A 21007-nucleotide genomic window follows, 5' to 3' on the forward strand; every position below is an offset into this window, starting at 1 on the left:
CCTGCCTACTTACCCCCACCCGACTGCCTGTCATAGTAAGGACTGTCAGAACTTTGGCCACATGTCCACTCACCTGATTTAGAGTGGCAGAAACCTAGACAGTGTTTACTTTTAGAAACCCCCACCTAACACGTGGTGGTATCTAAAAGGAAAAACTTTTCAATTACCTCCAATCAATGGGAGAAGTCTGCTGGCGAGAGGACCATTGCTAATTTTTAAAAAAAAATACAATTATGCTTTGGGGTTTCGAAGATAAAAGAAGAAACTAAAATGGTGCTGTGCGGCATGATCATATTGATGGGGCAGCAAAGAACACTTTCATTACATTACAGGAACTGCGTTGGTGGTGGTTCCTGTAAATGCAAGGGGAAACGCCCTGAAGGCCGACTCCGGAACAACGAAGTGGTGGGCAATGAAAGCGAAACAACGCTTTCTTTAACCACTACTTCGTTGTTTTGTGCCTTAACCACGCATGTGCTGAACAACGCACATGCGTGGTTAAGGCACAAACAAGGGAGTCGGCTGAGGAGGACGATGCGACGAGTCAGGTAAGTGGGGCAAGGGTGGTGGGTTGGGGTTTTAGTTTTAGGGGCGGGGTGGGGTGTTCGGGGTATTTTTCGTTTTGGGGGCGGGTGGCTGGGTGGGGGGTTGGGGTTTTAGTTTTAGGGGTGGGGGTGGGGGGCAGCGGTATTTTTAGTTTTAGGGGCGGAGGTGGGGGGGGTTGGGGTTTTAGTTTTAGGGGCAGGGGTAGAGGGTCGGGTCAGGTAAGTGGGGTGGGGGTGGGGGGTTAGGGTTTTAGTTTCAGGGGCGGGGGATCAGGGTATTTTTAGTTTTAGGGGCGGGGTGGGGGGTTTGGGGTTTTAGTTTTAGGGGCGGGGTCGGGGTTGGGGTTTTAGTTTTAGTTCTAGGGGCGGGGGTCTTAGTATTAGGGGTGGGGGTGGGGGGTCAGGGTATTTTTAGTTTTAGGGGCGGGGTGGGGGGTTTGGGGTTTTAGTTTTAGGTTTAGGGGCGGGAGTTGGGGTTTTAGTTTTAGTTTGAGGGGCGGGGGTCTTAGTTTTAGGGGCGGGGTGGGGGGTCAGTTTATTTTTAGTTTTAGGGGTGGGGGTGGGGGTTTGGGGTTTTAGTTTTAGTTTTAGGGGCAGGTGGGTGTTGGGGTTTTAGTTTTAGGGGCAGGGGTGGGGTATTTTTAGTTTTAGGGGCGGGGTTGGGGTTTTAGTTTTAGGGGAGAGGCGTCAGGGCAGTTTAGGGGTGGGGGTGGGAGGTCGGGGTATTTTTAGTTTTAGGGGTGGGGGTGGGGTGTTGGGGTTTTAGTTTTAGGGGTGGAGTGGGTGTATTTTTAGTTTTAGGGGCGGGTGGGGGTTGGGGGTTTTAGTTTTAGGGGCGGGGTGGGGTATTTTTAGTTTTAGGGGCGGTGTGTTGGGGTGGTTTTAGGGGTGGGGGTCGGGGTAGTTTAGGTTTTAGGAATGGGGTGGGGGTTGGGGTGGTTTTAGGTTTTAGGGGTGGGTTGGGGGATCGGGTAATTTTAGGGGAGGGTTGGGGGGTTTAGGTTTAGGGGCAGGGTGGGGGGCTCAGAGTAGTTTTAGGGGCGGGTGGTTTTAGATTTTAGGGGTGGGGTTGGGGTAGTTTTAGGGTCAAGGGTGGGGGGTTGGTGTGGTTTTAGGGGAGGGGGTGGGGGGGTTGCGTTAATTTTTAGGGGTGGGGGGCCAGGTGGGTTGCATGCTGGAACAATGCATGCCTATCACTAATGCCTTTACCAGGAATGCCTTTACAACGAAAAATCGTTGTTAAGGCATTCGTGGTAAAGGCATTGGTGGTAACAACGCAGTCGTTGTTCCGACCTCGTTGTTCAGGCATGCGTTGTTCCAGCATGCGTTGTTCCGACATACATTCAAATGCAAGAGTTGTCGGCTGAGCCGGCAGACACCTGTATATGGGGAGGCAGCACTAACACCATTCACCAACATTTAAATCAAACGCTTTATTCCCTCTAACAATATAATGGCCACCCCCTGAATAACACACAACTATATTCTCTAGCTTCTTAATCCTCATGTACCCATCCTATCCTTTCAAAGTTTTATCCCATGTCCATAGTCAACCTGTTAAAACCTCTGATTCACCTCACCCTTCGATTTTACTGCCATACCTTGCTGAGTGTCAAGGACTGGAAGCTGAGAAGGTCTGCTGAGTGGCCTTCCTAAATGCACAGAAAAGGGTGACTACTCCTGATTAGCCATGGTGCCCCTCTGCATGAATAGCACATCTGAAAGGTGACAACTTTCTCCTTAAGAGGGGCCCAGTTAGGAGGAAAAAATACAAAGGGTAAACTCCCATAGAATCTTATAGCTCTTCATTGAAGATGAAGGTAAACACTGACGTAACCAGCAAATCACAAAACTCACCCTGACATCAAGGAGGAGAAAGAGCCATGTATAATACCCTGATGTACAATCCAGTATAAATTTCAAGTGACAGAAGCAAAAAATCAGGCACAAAAACAGAAGCAAGGGAGTGAAAAACGCAAGAAAAACCCAGAGAATAAATACATTATGAATCATTTTCAACTCATGATTGCTGCTTTTATATAGCTTTACACAAGAACTAGCGTCAAAGGAAAATACTGCGATTTTCCTGGAATCCATTTCATTCGTCTGTCAAATGAAGAGGCCCAAGGTTGACATCTTTAGTGCTGTGTTGAATTCTGCAGTTTTGTCACACCCTATGAATTGCATTACTATTTGAGAATTCTGCAATTGGCAAATAGGTAATCCAATGATCTTGAGTTGCATTACAGTAGCACCAACATATTGCTCCATTCTTTGATTGCTTCCCCCTTTTTCCCCTTTTGACTGGGGATGATAACCTGAAGAGAGTTCTTGGGCTATATGTACATAGCCATTTTGCATTTCATAAAAGTGTCTGTGAAGGGTTTGCAGAGCTACTTTTTTCAAATCGGGAGTCCACAGGAAGAGAGGAGGTGGGCAGCACAAGTGCAATCAACATCTGTATCTGTAGATACTGAGGAAGCTGCAGAGGTTCCACTCCAGTGCGGCCTACACTTGTGGGGTTGAAGGCAGCACTTCAGAAAGAGTTGCAGGCGGGCGATCGACGAGCAACGCAAGTGGTCACTGGGAACCTACGGGCCCGCCATGGAAGAGGGCAGGGGCTTCCGAGAACCATGCAGCCGCTTTGATCTCGACAATCACTGTGCTCCAGACAGAGTCCTTGTGGTGGTCCTGGTGGTGGTGGATACATCTCTTTCCGTCAAACATCCCTAAAGCAATGACTGAATTTGCTTTTGACAGGAGACCATTGCTGCAGAATCAGCCACTTCTACACAAACTCAAAATAGAAATCAAGCAAGAACAACCTACTTCTGGCAACAGTGGTCGTGGCCAACCAAGGCCCCCGCAAGTTAGCAAAAGAGGTTTTGATGAGAAAGGGCTAGTATTCCTAGAACAGAGACCTGCAAAAAGAGGGAGAGATCAGCCCCTAGGCGATAAAGAAGACAACTACTTTGACAATACCTTTGTGGTCCTCGATACATACAACTGCGATCTCCATTTTAAAATAGAGGGTGATCGTTGCACTGGGTATCCTTTGACCATGGAAGGATTTGCATACCTGTGGTCTGGTGGAAGAGCAACCCATGGAACCAATAAGGGACGATTGTGTTTTGAAATGAAGCTACTTGAAGAAATTGCTGTGAAACATCTCCCTGCTAGTGAACCTGATCCTCATGTTGTACGTATTGGCTGGTGTTAGAATTCCTGCAGTACTCAGCTGGGTAAAGAGACATTTTCTTATGGATATGGTCGTACTGGAAAGAAATCTCAAAACTCCAAGTTTGAAAACTATGGGGAGCTCTTTGCAGAGCATGATGTTATGGGATGTTAGCTTGACTTTGAGTCGAAGAATGGTGTGGAATTATTGTTCACAAAAAATGGTAAATCTCATGGACCTGTCTACTAAATTAAGAGAGAGACTTTGTCTGACAAAGCACTCTTTCCACACATGCTTGTAAAGAACTGCTCAGTTGAATTCAACTTTGGACAAAAAGATGAGCCCTTCATCCCATTTCTGCCAGGTTACACATTCCTGCAACACGTTTGATAGAGTTTGTGGTCCCAAAACTAAAGTCAAATGTGAGATTCTCATGATGGTGAGGTTGCCCGGGCCAGGCAAAACAACGAGGGCAATGAAACATTCTGCTGCCCATCCTGAAAAAAAGTACAACATAATGGGAACAAACACCACAAGGGACAAGATGAGGGTGATGGGCCTCATGTGACAGAGGAACTATACTGGCCGTTGAGATGTTCCAATACAGTAAGCAACTAGTTGTTTGAACAAATACTTTCAGATTGCATCTCAGAAGAAACGCAATTACATTTTAGACAAGAATAATGTTTATCCAAATGCCCAGAAGCGCATAATGTGGCCTTTTGAAGGTTCACAATGTAAAGCTGTAGTGATCTGTCCCACAGATGAAGATTTACAAGACAGAATAATAAAACGTACTGACAAGGAGGGAAAGGATGTTCCAGGTCATGCAGTGTTAGAAATAAAGGCCAAATTTACTTTACAATTGGCTGGTGAGTTCCTGGTGGAAGTGATCTACATTGAGCTTCAGAAAGAGGAAGCAGAAATCGTTGTGAAGCAGTACAATGAAGAAAGAAAGAGGGCTGGACCAAATCCTGAGAAACGCTTTGGTAATTGTGGTGGTGGTGGTGGTGGTGGCGGTGGTGGAGGCTTCCATGGTCGAGGAGGTGGTGAATTTAATTGTGGTGCCCAAGAAGCAAACCGTGGTGGCCTACCAGGTCACGGAAGAGGTGATAGTGAAGCAGGCAGTGGTGGTGAAGGTGGCAGAAAAGGTGGCGGCGGCTTTCGAGGAGACTTCAGCCCTGGTGGAGGCCCAGGCAACTACAATACCCAGCCAAACCGATGGGGAAATGACAGTCAGGATGACTCTGGTGGCGGTTGTGGCTTTGATTCTGGTGGCCATGGTGAAATATGAAAAAAAGAGCAACAGAGTGTATCACTATCTCTGGATATTTGGAAATGCAAATGGTGCTTTCGTTTGTACGAAAGGCATTTCCAATGGTGCAATTTGCAACTTCCATTGTGTATAAATTGCATTCTTTCCATTTCAAATTTAGAAATCACAAATTGTTATTACCAAACAGAAATTTTCTAACCTTTGTGGAAAGGATTTCCTAATTGTGATTAGACACATAGGGGGTCATTCTGACCCCGGCGGTCCGAGACTGCCGGGGCCAGGGTCGGCGGGAGCACCGCCGACAGACCGGCGGTGCCCCGCAGGGCATTCTGACCGCGGCGGTTCGGCCGCGGTCAGATGCGGGAAACCGGCGGTCTCCCGCCAGTTTCCCGCTGCCCTGCAGAATCCTCCATGGCGGCGGAGCGCGCTCCGCCGCCATGGGGATTCTGACACCCCCTACCGCCATCCTGTTCCTGGCGGCTCTCCCGCCAGGAACAGGATGGTGGTAGGGGGTGCCGCGGGGTCCCTGGGGGCCCCTGCAGTGCCCATGCCCATGGCATGGGCACTGCAGGGGCCCCCGTAAGAGGGCCCCACAAAGTATTTCAGTGTCTGCTATGCAGACACTGAAATACGCGACGGGTGCCACTGCACCCGTCGCACCTTCCCACTACGCCGGCTCAATTCTGAGCCGGCGTCCTCGTGGGAAGGTTGATTTGCCCTGGGCTGGCGGGCGGCCTTTTGGCGGCCGCCCGCCAGCCCAGGGCAAATCCCAAAATACCCTCAGCGGTCTTTCGACCGCGGAGCGGTATTTTGGTGGGGGAACTTCGGCGGGCGGCCTCCGCCGCCCGCCGAGGTTAGAGTCACCCCCATAATGGCCACTTTGGAAATGCAAATATCATCAATGTGTTTCAAGGGGTAATTAGCTGCAAACTATAAAAAGTCACCTAAAATGCATTTGGCTCTTTCAAGGATGAGGATTGTGTCTGGCAGGCAGAGAAGGAGACAGGAGATTATATTTAGGGTGAGGATCACCCTGTTTGAACAGACTGAGGAAGAGATTTACGAGAAGTATAGACTGAGTAGAGAGGTAACTCTAGATTTAACTACTGAGTTACATCTTCAGCTACAAACCCCAAAGGTCAGAAGCAAACCCATTCCACCACATGTGCAGGTATTGTGTTGTCTACACTTTTTGGCTTCTGGGAGTTACCGGGGAGCTATAGCAGTGGCAGATGGAGTCTCACAAAGTGCATTTTCTATTTTTTTCATAGTTTTTTATGGTTGGCAATTATTATTATTTTTTTAAAATACTCCCCTAGATATACAACACACAAAACAATTTTTTTTTATCAGGTAGCACAGTTTCCAAATGTTTTTAGTTGTGTTGATGGTACACACATTGCATATACGTCCCCTCTGTCCGAGGGAATTCATTTATAGAAACAGGAAAAACACCCATTCACTCAATGTTCAGGTAGTGTGTGATACCTTATGCATCATAACTGACCTTATAGCCACGTTCTCAGGCAGCACACATGACTCCTTTATGGTCCACCACAACGGAATAAATAACCATGTGTCTCAGGGTGAATTTGGAGGTGTTTTTTTAATTGATAAGAGGATTACAAACTCAATTCATACAGTGTTCAATAGCATTTTTGTAAAATATTCTAAGTGTTTCTCCTTCTTATACTATTTAGGAAGACAGTGCATATGCCTTGCACCCTTGAATACTGACAACGTACTTGAATCCAAGAACCAGGAGTGAAAGACAGTACAACAGTTCACATAAACCAACACAATCAATCATTGAATGGATTTTTGGAATACTGAAATCATGTTTAAGATGCCTGTAGGAGGCTGGACTGGCTTGTAGTGAGTACCAAGGGGTACTTCGACCTTGCACCAGTCCCAGTTATCCCTTATTAGTGTATAGGGTGTCTAGCAGCATAGGCTGATAGATAATGGTAGCTTAGCAGAGCAGCTTAGTCTGAACTAGGAGACGAGTGAAGCTCCTACAGTACCACTTAGTGTCATATGCACAATATCATAAGAAAACACAATACACAGTTATACTAAAAATAAAGGTACTTTATTTTTATGACAATATGCCAAAGTATCTCAGAGTGTACCCTCAGTGAGAGGCTAGGAAATATACACAAGATATATATACACAATACCAAAATATGCAGTAATATTCTTAGAAAACAGTGCAAACAATGTATAGTTACAATAGGATGCAATGGAGACACATAGGGATAGGGGCAACACAAACCATATACTCCAAAAGTGGAATGCGAACCACGAATGGACCCCAAACCTATGTGACCTTGTAGAGGGTCGCTGGGACTATTTGAAAATAGTGAGGGTTAGAAAAATAGCCCACCCCAAGACCCTGAAAAGTGAGTGCAAAGTGCACTAAAGTTCCCCAAAGGACATAGAAGTCGTGATAGGGGAATTCTGCAGGAAAGACACAAACCAGCAATGCAACAACAACGGATTTCCAGTCGAGGGTACCTGTGGAACAAGGGGACCAAGTCCAAAAGTCACAAGCAAGTCGGAGATGGGCAGATGCCCAGGAAATGCCAGCTGTGGGTGCAAAGAAGCTTCTACTGGACAGAAGAAGCTTAGGTTTCTGCAGGAACGACAAGGGCTAGAGACTTCCCCTTTGGAGGACAGATCCCTCACGCCGTGGAGAGTCGTGCAGAAGTGTTTTCCCGCCGAAAGACCGCCAACAAGCCTTGCTAGCTGCAAATCGTCCGGTAAGCGTTTTTGGATGCTGCTGTGGCCCAGGAGGGACCAGGATGTCGCAAATTGAGTCAGGAGAGAGAGGAGACGTCGAGCAAGACAAGGAGCCCTCTCAGCAGCAGGTAGCACCCAGAGAAGTGCCAGAAACAGGCACTACGAGGATGCGTGAAATGGTGCTCACCCGAAGTCGTACAAAGGAGTCCCACGTCGCCGGAGAACAACTTAGGAGGTCGTGCAATGCAGGTTAGAGTGCCGTGGACCCAGGCTTGGCTGTGCACAAAGGATTTCCGCCGGAAGTGCACAGGGGTTCCCAGGAATGCAGTCTGGCGTGGGGAGGCAAGGACTTACCTCCACCAAACTTGGACTGAAGAGTCACTGGACTGTGGGAGTCACTTGGACAGAGTTGCTGGATTTGAGGGACCTCGCTCGTCGTGCTGAGAGGAGACCCAAGGGACCGATAATGCAGCTTTTTGGTGCCTGCGGTTGCAGGGGGAAGATTCTGTCGACCCACGGGAGATTTCTTCGGAGCTTCTAGTGCAGAGAGGAGGCAGACTACCCCCACAGCATGCACCACCAGGAAAACAGTCGAGAAGGCGGCAGGATCAGCGTTACAGAGTTGCAGTAGTCGTCTTTGCTACTATGTTGCAGTTTTGCAGGCTTCCAGCGCGGTCAGCAGTCGATTCCTTGGCAGAAGGTGAAGAGAGAGATGCAGAGGAACTCGGATGAGCTCTTGCATTCGTTATCTAAGGAATCCCAAGAGACAGAGACCCTAAATAGCCAGAAAAGAGGGTTTGGCTACCTAGGAGAGAGGATAGGCTAGCAACACCTGAAGGAGCCTATCAGGAGGAGTCTCTGACGTCACCTGGTGGCACTGGCCACTCAGAGCAGTCCAGTGTGCCAGCAGCACCTCTGTTTCCAAGATGGCAGAGGTCTGGAGCACACTGGAGGAGCTCTGGGCACCTCCCAGGGGAGGTACAGGTCAGGGGAGTGGTCACTCCCCTTTCCTTTGTCCAGTTTCGCGCCAGAGCAGGGCTAAGGGGTCCCTGAACCGTTGTAGACTGGCTTATGCAGAAATGGCCACCAAATGTGCCCATGAAAGCATTTCCAGAGGCTGGGGGAGGCTACTCCTCCCCTGCCTTCACACCATTTTCCAAAGGGAGAGGGTGTAACACCCTCTCTCAGAGGAAGTCCTTTGTTCTGCCATCCTGGGCCAGGCCTGGCTGGACCCCAGGAGGGCAGATGCCTGTCTGAGGGGTTGGCAGCAGCAGCAGCTGCAGTGAAACCCCGGGAAAGGCAGTTTGGCAGTACCAGGGTCTGTGCTACAGACCACTGGGATCATGGGATTGTGCCAACTATGCCAGGATGGTATAGAGGGGGCAATTCCATGATCATAGACATATTACATGGCCATATTCGGGGTTACCATTGTGAAGCTACATATAGGTAGTGACCTATATGTAGTGCACGCGAGTAATGGTGTCCCCGCACTCACAAAGTCCGGGGAATTGGCCCTGAACAATGTGGGGGCACCTTGGCTAGTGCCAGGGTGCCCACACACTAAGTAACTTAGCACCCAACCTTTACCAGGTAAAGGTTAGACATATAGGTGACTTATAAGTTACTTAAGTGCAGTGTAAAATGGCTGTGAAATAACGTGGATGTTATTTCACTCAGGCTGCAGTGGCAGGCCTGTGTAAGAATTGTCAGAGCTCCCTATGGGTGGCAAAAGAAATGCTGCAGCCCATAGGGATCTCCTGGAACCCCTATACCCTGGGTACCTCAGTACCATATACTAGGGAATTATAAGGGTGTTCCAGTAAGCCAATGTAAATTGGTAAAATTGGTCACTAGCCTGTTAGTGACAATTTGAAAGAAATGAGAGAGCATAACCACTGAGGTTCTGGTTAGCAGAGCCTCAGTGAGACAGTTAGGCACCACACAGGGAACACATACATATAGGCCACAAACTTATGAGCACTGGGGTCCTGACTAGCAGGGTCCCAGTGACACATAACAAACATACTGAAAACATAGAGTTTTCACTATGAGCACTGGGCCCTGGCTAGCAGGATCCCAGTGAGACAGTGAAAACACCCTGACATACACTCACAAACAGGCCTAAAGTGGGGGTAACAAGGCTAGAAAGAGGCTACTTTCTCACAATGCCTACATAAGACCGGTGGAGCACTAATCTACAGACCAATGACCTGTTGCAAAATCGTTGCCATATGTGCTATTCTTCATAGCATAGCCATGAAGACGAGTCATCACAGCTTCAACATAGAGCCAGAACCAGACGCAGATGACAAACTACCACCACTACAGATTCAGCAACACAAGACACATGCAGCAGATGGTCGAGCACAATGCATACGATCACAAAGAACTGTTTTTATGGTAAAAATGATGATATCTAAAAAATAGTCAACACACAAGATGATAATGTGTTTCCATTACAGAAAGATAACCTTTCATTCAGGTTGTAATAATGTTTTGTCATTGTGGATCATCAACTGTATCCTTATAGGATGCCATTGCTTAAACAAAGCAACAAAGTTTGAAAACACAAATATAACAATCTAGTAACATACATTGCAGTGCACACAACAATGACTTTTTATGACCTCTGTGTTGGCTGCCTTCTCAGCAGGACTTGGCTATGGGTTTAGGCTATATCTGTGCCAGATGTGAGTTGGCTTGTTCACCTAGTACAGCATCCATTTGGCACAGATATGCCAATGAGAACCATCTTCGCTTTCAGGAGGTGGTAATATGTTGGGGACTGACTGGTTATGTGTCTGGATGTTCTCCAGAGCTGTGGTCACTTGGACCAGACCACATTCTTCATCTTGGCAGCTGTGCACTATGTTGTTTGGGACGTTCACAGTTCTTCTGGCAAAGGTGGTAGTGGCTATTTCCAATCAAATTATTGATTTAGTAAATGTGTCATGGTGTGCCATGTGCTGTTTGTGCCTGCGGCGTTACATACATTGCTCCTTTTCCGTGACAGCAATCCAACACTCTTGAACTTTCTGCAATTTTAGTATTGAACAAGACATGCACTGTTTGGCTTGCAGGTGCTGTACTGTAACAATTTATTTCACAAGCCCAGCAAACAATTGTGAACTGTCTGAAATGTCACCAGAGACATCATCATTGTGAACTGTGCTTTGTTGCACTCTACATTGTCTCTGTGTCATGTACAAAGATGAAGTTGTGTTCCTGCCTTGTGTTCACTATTCATCACCTTCCTCAAAGTCTGGTGGTCGAGTCACGTTTGATCTCCTAGTGGTTGGAGGTGTTATTATGGGTGTAGGGGCTAACAGTTGTGCTGTAATCAATTTCCACTTGTGTGTCCATTGCTTCATCAGCCTCAATGTTTTCAGTCACGTTCTGGGTGTGCGAAATATAGTTTACAAAGTGATTTATTTGTTTTCTACACGCAGATTATATAAAGCTATGTGTAGTTTCTACATCAACACACACTACACCATATAACTTGGTTGTACTACAGCTACGATAATGCATTGCCAAATTACAGAAAGCATATAAAGCGAGTTTTGGTGGCTAACATAATGTACTTGAATACTAACAAAGAATATTTTATGGAAAATGTAATAAAAGAAAATCATTTGTCTTGGCTGGAGCCTGCAGGGTTGGAGGTGTCGATTTCTGACACTCCCACCACACTTTCAGGTTCAGGTGTCCCCTCCAGAAGTGATTCCATTAGAGTGAGAGGAGGATGTTGGAGGAACCATCACTTGTGCCATGAGCCTCAGCCATCCTGCTGTCCACCTTGTCTTTTGTATGAGATCTTATGTCATCGCAGCATTTCCGTATTTCTGGTATGGTTCTCTAGGTGACACCAAGAGAGTTCAATTTGTCAAGGATGCCGTTCTAAATTTGTGTTCACTGGGCCTCTGATACAGAAAGAGATGATTTGCCAAACAGCTGGTTTCAGTGTGCCACACATTCCTCAGTCAACAACTCCACCTGGGGACCCCACGGACCCATGCCCTTACTGCTTCTTCAACCTAGGGAGACCCATGATAAGTACGGCACTCAAAACGGTCATCAACACCTTTATCGCTAAAGCCACATTCCCGGACGTCTGGAAACACTGATGTCACCCTATTCTTCAAGAGACCATCCTCGGACCCCAAAATTCTCACCAACTACGGACCTGTCTCCCTGCTCCCCTTCCCAGCCAAAGTCATAGCAAAGGCAATCAACTGTCAGCTCTCCTACTGTCCGGCACACTACAAACTCTTGGACAACTTGCAATCAAGCTTCTGTAGCAACCACAGCACAGAGACTGCCTTCATCGCAGTGACAGAGGGCATTCGCATCATGCTTGATCAGGACAAGACTGCTGCACTCATCCTCCTAGGCCTTTCTGCCTTCTTCGACACACCCATCTCCAGAATCCAGGAACCCAAAATTCAAGGACCAGCTCTTGAGTGGATAGCCTCCTCCCTGACCAGAAGATTGCAATAGGGCAAACTCCCTTTATTCACCTCAGAACCCAAGGACCTCATCTGTGGAGTCCCACAAGACTCTTCACTCAGTAACACTCTTTTCAATGTGTATATGACTTCTTCAGCAAGCATCATTTGGCCCCACAAACTGAACATCATCTCTTACACTGACGACACCCAGCTCATCCTATCCCTCTCAGAAGATGCAAACACCACCAAAAGTAATTTCAAAACGTGCAAGACCAAAGTGGCCAACTGGATGAGAGATAACAATAACTTCCTCAGACTCAGAGCTGACAAGATGGAAGTTCTGATATTCAGCAGCAAGAGCTCACCCTCGGACTCCAACAAGTAGTTCACAGCCTGAGCATCATCTTGAAAACCAACTTCACCATGAGACATCAGATCAACCCCATCATGCCCAGCTGCTTTCACGTACTCCACAAGCTCAGAAAAACCATCAAGTGGCTCCCTCCCAACACCTGAAAGACCGTCACCCAGGCCACAAGCAGACTGGACTAAGGCAATGCCCTCTACTATGGCATCTCTGCACACCTGATGTACAAGCTGCAAACCATCCAAAATGCGCCACCAGACTAGTACTCAAACTTCCTCACTACATGCACATCACCACCCACCGTCAGCTTCACTGGCTCCCCATTCAGAAATGCTGCCAGTTCAAGAACTGGGTACAGGGTCCAGACTGATTTGCATATGGCTGGGTCCAAAGTGGGGTGGCATTGTGAGTAAAAGAATTGATGGATTAAACCCAGATCTGTGACTGGGGGTGAATGTTTGATTGGTTCTGCATTCCGTCCATCATTTGTGTTTGTCCGCTTTTGTCACCATAAGTACGCCTGGTATGCCCAGACGTGGGTCCCGGACTCACTGTGCCTTTGTATTAAAGCTAGCTTGGTTGAAAAAGGTTGATACCTTGAAACTGATCACAGGATGCTTGTTTCCGGTCCAGGGAGAACTTGGCCTTGCAGTTCGGGCTGGACTGTTCCCATGGGGAACAGGGTCAAGACTGATTTGCATAATGCAGGGTCCAAACTGGGGTGGCATGGTGAGCAAAATAATTGATGGATTAACCCCAGATCTGTGACTATGGGTAAATGTTTGATTGGTTCTGCACTCCGTCCATCATTTGTGTTTGTTTGCTTTTGTCATCATAAGTGCCCCGGGTATGCCCAGGGATGGCCCCCGGGCTCACTGTGCCACTGGATTCAAGCTAGCCTGGCTGATGAATGATGATACCCTGAAACTGGTCCCAGAATGCTGTTTCCGGTCCAGGGAAGACTTGGCCTGGCAGTTTGGGCTGGACTGTTCCCGTGGGGAACACGGTCAAGACTGATTTGCATATGGCTGGGTCCAAATTGGGTGGCATGGTGAGCAAAAGAGTTGATGGATTAAACCCAGATCTGTAACAGGGGGTCAATGTTTGATTGGTTTCGCTTTCGGTCCAATATTTGTGTTTGTTTGCTTTTGTTACCATAAGTGCTCTGGGTATGCCCAGATGTGGGTCCTGTACAAGCAATATAGGAAAATGGTCTGTTAGTAGGAAATAATCTATCACCTTGATTCAAACACAATGAGGCTACTAATCCATCACTGCAATGGAAATGAATTTCAACATTTATTAATTTATTGAATTAGGCAAAAGGATGAAAAATCTTTAAAAAAAAACAAACATAAATTTGAACATCTGTGGACAAACATGTATTATAAAAAACCTATAATATCACAAAAAATTCTCCATTGCTCTCCTAATTTAAAGACAGTGTGGTTATATCCGTAAATAATGTTACAATCCATGTGTATACTATGGTTGTATTCAAAAACACATTTCGAGTTCTATAGACATTTCATCCTAAATCGCAGAGAAATGTGTTCCACAATCCTTTACAGGTATGTTAGCTCTTCCTTACAGCCTTGCAATATATCAAAAAAGTCGACACGTTTCGGCCCCCTCATATTCTGGCCTCATCAGGACTAATGGAGACTAAAATGCCTATTAAACATAAACAAGACCAAAATTAAAGATTACAAATTTAAACTTAAAAACAATCTGTAATTCCTTCACCATATACATACTAATTCAGAAAATAATAATTTAAAGTGGAGAAAAAAGAAGAAGGAAGAAGAAGAGTGGAACCCCCACTATAAGTTACCAAATCCACCACACCACATATATACCAAAGTGGTTTGCATGCTCTGTTAATATGAGTAAGTATAAAGCACCTATTTTGCAGCTCATTGTGTCTCTGAGTTGACTATATAGTGACCAAACACAGTGCCTCCAACTAAAAAAATCAAAGATGCTTACCTTTTATTCACTGCTCAACTCACTTCTGCGATCTATGCTTTAAACTTCTGAAAATGGTATTTATGTAATATTGAGTAAATCAATGTATATCTTTCAGCGTTATAACATAATTCAAGTGTTCTTTACATACTTACTGTTTAGCCACCAAAAACTCTCTTGCAAGTAGCGTCGGGGTGCCGCACTCAGGCGTGTGGGCTCCGAGGCAGCAGAGCTGGATAAATCAGTAACTTCTAATCCCTGCGCAGGGGTCGTTGCAGGAGCTACTTCAACTACGCCAATGCGCGGTTATGAAGCATAACCGCCTTCGTGGCAAAGCACGCTGGAAAGTTGCAGTCATATTGCCAAGAGACTTTTACTTTGTAAAATATGGCTGCCATCTTGAAACTGGTTTTCATGACTATAAAATGATCTTACGCTAGCAGTAAACAAACTGCTCATTATCTCCCTCGCACTGAACTAGAGCGGTAAACAAACCATATTGTTAGTATTTATGTCGCTATAAAAATTACCTATTTTATCCTCTATATATAACGTTTGTGCTAAACACATTGATGGGCTCACTGTGCCACTGGATTCAAGCTAACCTGGCTGATGAAGGGAGATACCCTCAAACCGGTACCAGAGTGCTTGTTTCTGGTCCAGGGATGACTTGACCTGGCAGTTCATGCTGGGCTGTTCCCATGGGGAACAGGGTCAAGACTGATTTGCATATGGCTGGGTCCAAACTGGGGTGGCATGGTGAGCAAAAGAATTGATGGATTAAACCCAGTTCTGTGACTGGGGGTGTACGTTTGATTGGTTCTGCATTCCGTCGATCATTTGTGTTTGTTTGCCAGTTCAAGATACTCACTCACGCTTAAAAGGCACCACACAACCTGGGCCCCACTTTCCTCAACCATCGACTACACTTCCATCAACCAACTAGGGGGCATATTTATACTTTTTTATGCAGAATTTGTGTCATTTTTTACGCAAATTCTGTGCAAAACTAACTCCATATTTATACTTTGATGCTAGACCCATCTAGTGCCAAAGTTATGGAGTTAAAGTCATTTTTTGGACGTGGAAACCTAGGGGCATATTTATATTATGTATGCTCCAGATGATTTGCATCAATTTCTTTTTACGCAAATCCGGTGTAAACTTAACTCCATATTTATATATTGGTGCAGGACATGTCTAGCGCCAAGATATTGGAGTTTAAGTCATATTGTGCCTGCAGAAAACTACCTTGCGTCAATAATTCCCGGGCAAAAAATTACTCTATGGCCCTAGCGCCTTATTTATCCTCCTGTGCCAAAATCACGTACGAGGGGAGGAGGGGTCAAAAAATGGTGCAAAACTTGCTTTGCACCATTTGTTAACGTCTGGGTCAAGGCAGGCATTAGGAGACCTGTGGGCCTATTTCCCTGGTGGAACCCCATGGAATAAGCCCACAGGTGCTTTTCCCAGGCCCCAGGGACACTCTTACCCACACCAGATGGACAGTGGAGGATGTGGGAGCCCATCCTAGGTAAGTATAGGTAAGCACAGGTGAGTATTTTTTTAAAGTGCCATTTGGGGACCCTGAAATGGGCCCTCCTACATGGCACTGGGTGCAATGGCCATGCCCAGGGAACCCTGGTCCCCTGTGCTGGCCACTGGGGTGGTGGGCATGACTCGTGTCTTTTCAAATACAGGAGTCATGTGGTATGGATGGTTTTTGCATCAGAAAATGACGCTAGGCTGGTTAGAGTTATTTGTTTATGCTCTAGCCTGCCTAACGTCATTTTTTGGTGCAAAACCCCCTTCTTCCATACCGCCAGCCCCACCCGGCTAATGTCATTTATTTTTTTACACTAGCATACCCTTTGCACCAGCTTGCACCATTCCATAAATATGGTGCCTGGCTGGTGCTCAGAAATAGTGCAAACAGGAGCTAAACCTTTTGGTGCAAAACAGCGTTAGTGCAGTTTTGCACCAAAAAGTATAAATCAGGGAGTAGGAACCTCTGCTTGGCCGCACTCGTGCTCACCCACACTTCCCGTGTCCATAGAAGCAAGACAGGAAGCAGGGCATCTCTTGGAGCCCAATCGTTGAATGACCTCACCAAGCACATTTGGACAGCCACATCTCTTATGGAGTTCCGCAAGAAACTAAAAATCTGCCTCTTCAAATCAAGCTGTTCCCATAGCCTGTACCAGCTCAGCGCCTGAATACCCTCACAGATGATAAGTTCACCCTCAACAAATCCACGTTGCACTACATTACATTATACCTCTTTATCTGAAAGTTTTACTTTCCTCTTCCTGCTGCCAAGGTCCTTATCCCTCTCTTCCTTAGACATGGTGTTGTAAGCAAATTAAGGGGCATATTTATACTCTGTTTGTGCCAGATTTGCGTCATTTTTTTTTTATGCAAACCCTGCGCAAACTTAACTCCATATTTATATTGGAGTTAAAGTCATTTTTTGCCTGCAGAAAAACTACCTTGCGTCAATGAGATGCAAGGTAGGCATTCCCGGGCAAAAAATTACTCTAAGGCCCTAGCCCCTTATTTATCCTCCCGTGCAAAAATCACGCACGGGAGGAGGAGGGACTTAAATAATGGCGCTAAGCCTGCTTAGCGCTATTATTTAATGCCTGGGTATGGGAAGGCGTAGGGGTCCTGTGGGCCTTTTTCTATGGTCAGAGACCATGGAAACAGCCCACAGGTGCCCTTCCCTGCCCCCAGGACACCCCCACCCACCCGCACCCACACCTGGAGGACACCTAAGGATGGGTAAGTATTCCCAGGTAAGTCCAGGTAAGTAATTAAAAAACGTTTTTCAATGTGCCATGGGGGGGCCTGACTTGGGCCCCCCTACATCACACTGTGCCCAATGGCCATGCCCAGGGGACATAAGTCCCCTAGGCATGGCCATTGGGCTGGGGGACATGTCTCCTGTCTTAACTGAGACAGGAGTCATGTCCATTGGGTTTTGTCGTCAAACAATTACGCTAGTCTGGGCAGAGGCATTTTTTTTTGCCTCTGACGCTAAACTCCCTGTTTCCCCTACGCCTCCCACACCCTGCTAGCATCCTTTTCTATTATGCTAGCTGGACCTTACTGCCGGGTAGTGTCATACCATAAATATGACGTGCGGCCGGCGTTAGCGCAGTTCAGCATCAAAACATATAAATGTCAATGCCAGAAAGCACACAAGAACACACCTTCCTACCAGCAAATTCCTATGCTTCTGAGTTTTGGCCACATCCTGTATTTCTAAACTTCCAGGTTCTTACATCATCAATCTACATCCAAAATGCACTTTTCAAAATGGCGATTTTCTATTTGAAAATCTCACCAATGGAAATTCCAAATAGGAAATTTTCTTGTTGTGACTGCAAATTTGACAGAATGACTAATAATGGAATACTTACCTTCATATATATCATTATCCCATTTCTAAATAGCAATTTCTATTAAATCACTATCTGGAAATCGTAAACAATAACTTTCCTACATATGGCCCCTTGTTCAGCTCCCAATCCTACAAGCAATCTCTCTAAAACACGAGGGTATAGAGCATCTCCATAAAAAGTATAGTATGAGGCAATCTATGAAGACCAAAAATATCAGTGGAAAAATATCGGGCCATTTATTCGGCTGTTGGTAATTCAAAAAAAGAAGAAAAGACTATTTGAACAGAAGTCTACTGCAACCATTATCACTTGGTATCGTTCTGAGGGCGAAGATGCCTCATTTTGGGGCATATTTATATTCAGTTTGCACTGGATTTGCATCATTTTTTTAACGCAAATCCAGCACAAACTTTACTCCATATTTATATTTTGACGCTAGACCCATCTAGCGTCAAAATATTGGAGTTAACGTCATTTTTTGCTTGCAGAAAACTGCCTTGCGTCAATGAGATGCAAGGTAGGCGTTCCCGGGAAAAGATGACTCTAAGGGCTTAGCGTCTTATTTATCCTCCCGTGCAAAAATCACGCATGGAAGGAGGAGGGCCTTAAATAATGGTGTGAGGCCTGCTTAGCGCCATTATTTAACGCCTGGGTCAGGGCAGGCGTTAAGAGACCTGTGGGCTAATTTCCATGGTCAGAGACCATGGAAGCAGTCCACAGGTGCCCTTCCTTGCCCCCAGGACATCCCCAGCCACCCCCACCCACCTGGAGGACACCTAAGTATGGGGGGACCCATCCCAGGTAAGTCCAGGTAAGTTTACATTTTTTTTAATAGTGCATGGGGAGGGGGGCTAACGTTGCCCCCCCTACATGGCACTGTGCCAAATGGCCATGCCCAGGGGACAGAAGTCCCATGGGCATGGTCATTGGGCAGGGAGGCATGACTCCTGTCTTTATTAAGACAGGAGTCATGTCCATGGGGTTTGTGTGTCAAAAAATGACGCTAATCAGCTTAAAGTCATTTTTCTAACTCTAACCTGACTAGCTTCATTCTTCGACCCACAACCTCCTGTTTCCCCTAAGTCTCCCCCACCCGGTTAGCTTAATTTATTTTGATGTTAACCAGGCCTTACCACTGGCTAGCATCATTCCTTAAATATGAATCCCGGCTGGCGTCCAGGAAAGGTGCTAGCCGGCTGTAAACGTTTTGACGCAAACCTGCACAAATGCAGGTTTGCATCAAAAAGTATAAATCAGGGCCTTAATCTGTAGAAATCAACTGCCAAGGTCTAAGAGCCACTGGTTACGGCTTAGAAAGTACAGATTTATGCTGTCCATGAATGGGACCAGCAAGAAACTGATTGTAATACTCAATCCAAAGAAGTCTTTACTCCTCAGGACCAGAAATATCTGAGTAATGACACGTTTGTAATTTCTTTATTGGTACAAAAGTAGCTTTACGTCTGCAGTACAACTCTTTTCTACAAGATAGATGGGTGTTTAGATGAAAACTTTCCAGTGCCCTTGGCTGTTCATGAGTCGTATTGGCTTTGTCTAAGAAAGACTGAACTCTTCCAACAACACAAGTGCAAATTAAAGGCTAATCGTAAGAAAGTGATAACAACGGGAAAAGCATGCACCAACCTATTCTTTGAACCAGGAATTTAAATAATGGTAAAATCCCACAGTGCAAACAAAAATGCAGATCTAGTTTGACATCTATTTGCATTGAACACTTCTCAAGCACTGCAAATCTGAAGATTATATTGGATTTCAAATGGTTTTTTAATGCCCAAAAAGATGTCTCATTCAGTACATGCCATCTTCAAAGCTTAGAGGTCTTGGTACTATGTAGTTCTGTTCAGGTTCGGACAAATTAACAACAATTTCCTTCAGTTTTATTCTCCCAGCAAAATACCTCTCTTTATAATTTCCTTCACAAAACTTCAGTAATATAATTAGTTACCTCCACAAACCTCTTGATGAGATGACAATGAAGGGGTAGTAACTCCAATGAAAGTTTGATTCTCTTTAACATTAATAGATGAAGTCCACTCCAGAATAGCTAAAACCTTGTGGGATCCAGGGAAAGGCTAAAGGCATTCTATCTAAATCCCAGGTACTAAGGACCAGATTTAAAGAAAAGTGGCGCAGCGCAGTGCTGCGTCACTTTAGAAACGCAGGGATGCACCGTATTTAAGGGAAAAGGGCGCTACCCCTGTGTTTCCCCCTGCGCTAAATTTAGCTGCCAGCGCCAACGCAGGCATCCTTGCACCATCGTGCAAGGATGTCTGTGTTGAGGGGTGTGATTGTTTATATGAGGGAAGGTGTCCCTTCCTGCACATAAACAATCACTAATGGTGCTTTGGCACTTCTGTGTGTGCTACACAATGCAGAACACACAGTAGTGCCAAAGAGTCATTTTCAAATGATTGTTTATGTGCAGCAAGGGACACCTTTCAGCACATAAACAATCATTTCTGGCATTTTGCTTTTTACATGCGTGCAGCCGAAAAAACGAGGAGGAGTAAAAGTATTCCTCCTCGTTGCCCCCTGCTAACGCCACCCGTGGCGTTAGATTTTGGCGCTGCTTCAGGTTTACGAGATTTCTTAAATCTGAGGCAGCGTCAAAATGCAATGGGTGTTGCTGCTGCACACCCACAGCAACACACATTGCACGCCCCTTCCACGCACAGTACTGTGTGAAAAGGGCCGTAATTACAAGGTGGTGTTAAACAAAAAGTGGCCTAATGCCACCTTGTAAATACGGTGCCGTGCTTAGCGCCACAGGAGCATCACTAAAAGTGACGCTCCTGTGGCGCTAGGGGCCTATAAATAAGGCCCTAAATGTCTTCCTTCTCAAACTTACACTTCTCAGATTCACAAGCCAAATTATGCTGCTGAAGGGTAGACAACCCTGAATAATTTTCTTGATATCCCTCAGGAATCTTTGAAAATACAAGAGTAGCATTCAAATCAAGCAACACAAACCTATTTATAGTATCAGAGAATATTTATTCCATATTGCCTCAACTCTTGAACACTTTGCATCCCTCTCTGGGTTAAGGGTAAA

General features: G+C 45.9%; 1 pseudogene; it reads left to right on the plus strand.

Annotated features, from left to right (window-relative positions):
- Positions 1-3282: 3282 nt before the first annotated feature.
- On the plus strand, positions 3283-5017 carry LOC138245669 (heterogeneous nuclear ribonucleoprotein U-like protein 1; annotated as a pseudogene).
- The last annotated feature ends 15990 nt before the right edge of the window (positions 5018-21007 follow it).

Source organism: Pleurodeles waltl, chromosome 7 (assembly GCF_031143425.1).
Source record: "Pleurodeles waltl isolate 20211129_DDA chromosome 7, aPleWal1.hap1.20221129, whole genome shotgun sequence".
Classification (NCBI taxonomy): Eukaryota; Metazoa; Chordata; class Amphibia; order Caudata; family Salamandridae; genus Pleurodeles; species Pleurodeles waltl.